This window comes from Lissotriton helveticus, chromosome 4_1 (assembly GCF_964261635.1).
Source record: "Lissotriton helveticus chromosome 4_1, aLisHel1.1, whole genome shotgun sequence".
Classification (NCBI taxonomy): domain Eukaryota; kingdom Metazoa; phylum Chordata; class Amphibia; order Caudata; family Salamandridae; genus Lissotriton; species Lissotriton helveticus.
This window is the reverse complement of record NC_136063.1, coordinates 1447452351-1447457983: the sequence shown is the minus strand read 5'-3', so window position 1 is coordinate 1447457983 and position 5633 is coordinate 1447452351.

Below are 5633 nucleotides of genomic sequence, written 5' to 3'. Positions count from 1 at the left end.
ATAAAATCAGGGCCTTCGGTGGTCATATCACTGAAAATACAAGAGTTGAAAAAGATATTGTTGTCTACGGATGCTCTTGGAAGACAATTACTATGGACTGGAATCTAGAGAATGCTAAAGTGATTCTGGTATTTTACTGACCAATGCTGGTCGTTTTCTATCAAGAAAGTTAAATAGAGGCAGTTGAACAAGCAGAAAGCAATTCTGGTATTTTACTGGCCTATACTGGTCGTTTTCTATCTAGACAGTTAAATAGAAGCAGTTGAACAGAAAGAAAAAAAGTCCCTAAGCGGAAGCAGACAAGTCCTAGGGCTGATTTCCAGAACCCACAAAGTACATACACATATAAGTATATACTAAAGTATATACGAGAGGTCTTGAATGCTCAACCTAAAAATAGAACTTTATTTAATAAATAAAACTAGATAAAAATGTCAACAACCCAGTCAGTAGAACCGGAGATAATCTTTTAGGGGCATATTTACAAGGACGGAGTTAAAATTATCGCCACTTTAGCGGCAGAAAACTGCAGCTAAAGCGGCGATAATGGGATTGATATAAGGCTCTTGAGAATTCCAATAGAAGCCCATGTTCTAGTGTAAACTTGGGCTTGTATTGGAATTCTCAAGAGCCTATTATCAAGCTCATTATCGCCGCTTTAGCTGCAGTTTCCTGCCGCTAAAGCTGTGATAATTTTAACTCCGTCCTTGTAAATATGCCCCGTAGTGACTAGTGCCAAAAAGCACAAAGCTCCAACAATGGATATCTGGACCCCGTGCTGGACTGGGACAAAGTCACAAGTTAATGCCAATCCAGATGGAGCATGGGCCGGCAACAGAGACCCAGATAGGCCCGCTGAACAGAGAACTTTATATCCTGGTTTGTGGAGCATTGCGAGAATCCACATCAAAGATGCGTTATGCGGCCAAATCAATGCAACGGTTCCTAAATGTGGCAAGGCTGTGGTGTGAGGGCCTGCTTTGTAGTTGAGAATTCTGTAAATGGGGCTTGCAATGCGAAGGTCCGACCTTGAGGATGCAGCACACAGTCGGCGGCAATGCGTCGGTTCCAAGGAGCTGCGAGGTGGCAATGCAGAGTCTGTCGTTGTCATCAAGGTTGCCATCAGTGAGGGCCTGCGCCGAGGATGCGTCGCGCATATATCCAGATACAATAGGGGTTTGCCCTAATCATCCCACCACATCTGGGCAAAGACAAATGAGAATAAAGTAGACTGCTGTGTGGGAATGAATAAAAAAAAATTCTGTAGGCCAAACAATAAATTAGTCCCTACCTATAGGTACTCTGTCCTTAAACATATTTGTATATATTTTACAAACTCATGAACCAACCCCAAACTGGACTTTCAGAAAGATTCTTTATCTTTTAATAGGAAAACATAGGGAAAAAAACATATATACCAAAACAATCCCCAATAGTTGATGATTTCTTCCTACCCATACATTCATAAATTGGTTGCAAAAAATACAATAATTTGTTAGCAATCCATATGGAAGGTAGTCCAATACACACTAGTGGGGATTACTTATACCCTCCGCACAGTCCCAAAGTGTGTATCCAGGTGTCTTGCATGCAAATTTCAATCAGTTGGACTCCTTCAATTCGTGAGGTCGACGCGTTTCGGCCCACTAAATAGGGCCTCATCAGGACATGGGCAAACGGAAAAAAGCCTACAAAATAATATACTGACGTAAGTGTCAACACCAAACATTCTGCATTACTAACCACGAATACCAAAACTCTAGTGCAAATGAAGGTACCAGACATTTGAATGAAAAGCACATGGAGTAAGACAAGTCTGTAGTTAAAAACAGAATCTCATTACTGCAACACCTTGGTGGGCTAAGAAAAGTAGAACAAACCACCAACCAGTGCGGGTCTCAAATGTATTTATTTATTTTAAAAGTTGTATATAGCGCTGGCTAGACCGAGAGGTATCAGAGCGCTTTACATAACTCCAACCACCGAGGGAAGGAACGCCAATGAGAAATATATGCATAGTCGAACAAGCTCTTTCTAAAAAACACAGTCGCATAGTGCCCCACCAACCCGATGAAAGAGAGAGATACTCACAACAGTATGCTTGGAAAAACCAGAGGGACCAAACAATCCCCTCACACGGCAAGGTAAAAAAAGCCTTGGCCAACTCTGCCAGATTCGGCGTTACTACAATAAACTAATCGGGCTGACAAAGAAGAGGAGAGGACTAACCTAATAACCAAGTTAAGAAGCAGCCAAAGGGTGCTGAGTCAATTAAATCGCTCAGCGGCCGTAAGAAGAGGCGGGTCTTTATCTTGCAAGCGTAGGTGATGGAAGAATTTCTCCCACTGTAGGCACATGCTCAACACGGGGGAGTGAACAGGAAGCTCTGGGTAGTGATTGAAACAAGAATTGGCATAGCCAATAGGTCTCGCTTTGGGACCTTATAAGTATTTAGTTATGCAGCACAAAATCATTGGTGCAACAACATTAACTGTTGCATGGCTAAACACTTATAAGGTCCCAAAGGCGAGACCTATTGGCTATGCCAATGCTTGTTTCTAACTTTTAGTGACGCTTTTGTACAGCAAGCACTTTTATGGCGTGCTGTAACTTAAGAGCTCTGAAAAGTATGACTTTTAATAGTGATAAAACTGACACTTATCTCTCAAACGAGAACGTGACTGTGGGGCCAAATGCAGGGCTAGCATGATACAAACTGGCATTTTCCTACTACATCAGTACAACGTATAGGATAAATTACATCTAGGAATTCCTCCATTCTTGATTCGATTTTTACTTGGAAGAACTCTACTGTAAGTCTTCCCACAGTAGTGGTTCTTTGTAGAGCTAATAGATTCTGATGCCTCAAATGACACAAGAGCACTGGTTTGGTTATCCCTGAACAACCTACTTCATGGTTCTCCCACAACTCAGATAGACCAATCCGATTACTGTGTGTCCTAATATGTAGAAGCCACGGAATGTCCTTCCTTTTTAAAAGAGCCCAGACCTCTAAAAATTCCTCTCTATAGGAAACCAATTCAGGCACTGACCAAAGCCTCTTCCAATAAAGCATAGGTCGTGCTGCTGCTAGCTCCTCTATCGATTCTAGCCCCAAATCCAGTCGCAAGGGGATGAGCAGTGTGCTTGCTGGTAAGCCCAGAAAATTCCTCATGAAGCCATGTTCCACCCTCATGAGGTTAGATGTGCTTTGATGGCCCCATAATTCAGCTTCATATATTGAAGCTGTTCTGGCCTGTAGTCTATAGATTTCAATGACCGGGGCTGCAGGTTTAAAATCCAAAATTCTATGGACTTTACTAATACCCCCCACTACTTGGGATAACATATGGGCTGCCTTTGCAGTCTGCAAATCCCAGTCAAAGTTTTCCGTCAGAGTGATACCAAGGTATTCGAATGTCTTGACTCTTTCTAGAGGGGTACCGTTCAAAATAGGGTTAGGACGGGTCTGTTTCGGGGGATTAAAAATCATAAACTTAGTCTTGTCCAAGTTTATCTAAAATCCACGCAGAGCACAGAAGGCTGCAAAGCCATCCAGGGTACGCTAGATGCCTGTTGACGTTTTAGACAGCAGCAAAGTGTCATCTGCAAACATCAGAGCGGGCCCCCGCCCAGTAGCCAACCTTGGGGCATCATTAACATTTACACCAAGTAGGTGATCTACTAGGCCATTGATGTAAAGACAAAATAACGTTGGAGCCAGGACGCACCCCTGGCGTACCCCCTTCATCACAGGAAAACGGGCCGACAGATCACCATGTCTCCCGCACCTAACTTGGGCATAGTTGTTCAAATGGAGTCTGTTCAAGATGCTCACTAGATATGTCGGTAGACCCAACTCTGTTAATACTCTCCACAGCTTATCCCTCGGTACTAGATCAAAAGAGGCCCGCAGGTCAACAAGGATGAGGTAGAGGCTGCCACCCTCCACTCTCACCGTTTTCCAGAATAGTACCTGGAGCCTAAATATTTGATCTAGGGTGGAAATGGCCGTCCTAAACCCTGTATTTTCACTTAAATGTGTATTTACACATGTAACATGGGTCAGTTCAACATATTCCGTGGCTTAGACTGTGAAGGCGGTGTGGTGGTGAAGAGGTCCAGTAAGGTTAGGGCCAACCACAACACAATTTGTTGTTTAATGTAAATAAGCAATCTTGAGAAACGAAGACCAAAACAAAGACAAATTTAAAGAGCAAGGCCTTTTTTTTTTTTTTTAGTGAATCAAAAGGTATGCGTTTTTTTGTTTTAATGTTCCTGGTCACAACGAAAAATAGACTCCCATTACAATGGACATTGCTCAACACGCAAGTTCAAATAATTGGCAAAATGAATAACGCACCAAGACTGTTCTTGGGGTATCATGTTCATTTTTTTTATAGTGAGCACAAACACAGGTTCGAATAGGCCAGTTTCTTTCTCAAATGTAACTGAAAACTTGGGGTCTTGTGCTCTAGTGTTACACTTCGCAAAGCTGGACTGGTCATCTGCCAGTTGCTTATTACTGTATTTGGCTTTTAATCTGGTACTCATGAGGTGAAATCTTTGATTATATAGTGTAAAACCACTGAAGGTGCATGGTTTCTGGAAAAGCGATAAATAGCCAAATGAGAACTCCAGAAAGACTTTATTACAAGGGGAAAAGGAGCGCCCAAAAGCCAAATGCCATTTTTTCTGTGGTTCTGAAATCATTGCATAATATGGAAAGCCGTGAAAATGCAGTGCGCTTCTTTTGGAAGAAATATGGCTACATAAGCATTGGTGTAGCAGGACAGTTTTATTTAGCTTTTATTTACAGTCTGGCTGCAAAATAACGAATCACTTGTAGTGCAGACAATAAGGAACATAACTGCAAAGCAGATACCCTCTAGTGTGAGGAGAGGAATACCATGCAATGACGGGTGTGTGGGGTAGAAGGCCTATGTCGAGGGAAGCAAAAATGAAGAAATTGAAACCAAGAGCCAAAGTAGCAACTACCTGAGCCCAGCTCCCACTGTGGCTCCCCGGCTTGGCCAATTCATGCCTCACAATTACACAGGGACAGCAAATGTTGAGTGAGAGAGGCCATTGCTGTTCACTTCGACTGCAGGCTGAAAACTGAGGCGATACTACAACAAGCGTGTGCTGAAGCCGACGAGGAGGGAGTGGGAGTGGAGGTGGGCACAGTGGTGCGGCCGCAGTTGTAAAAGGCAGGGAGAGGGTGAGATTGAGAAAGGGAAAGATAGGGATCAAAGGAGAACAAGCGCGCGCTGAAGCTGACTAGGAGGGAGTGGGAGTAGGTAGGGAAGGGATTTCACGCACTGTAGAAAGCCAGATGGCAGGGCAGCTGTGCACGTTGCGCGCGCTTGGGCGTGTAACAGCAAGCTGGTGGCCGGCAAAGGTAGCACTTTGAAAAGCCCCTTACTAAAAGTCAAGCCGAGCAAACAGCGCATGCGCTGCTCTTGGCTCAACCTAAAAAACACACTTGTTGCTTGAACTCTGACGAGTCAAAAAAATCACATGGCAGCTGGGTCATGAAAGGACAACCTCTTTAAAGAAACCATGTCCATGCGTCTGGAAAACGCCGTAAAAACGTAATTGAAGGGGGTAATTGGGATAATGCGTGACACTAC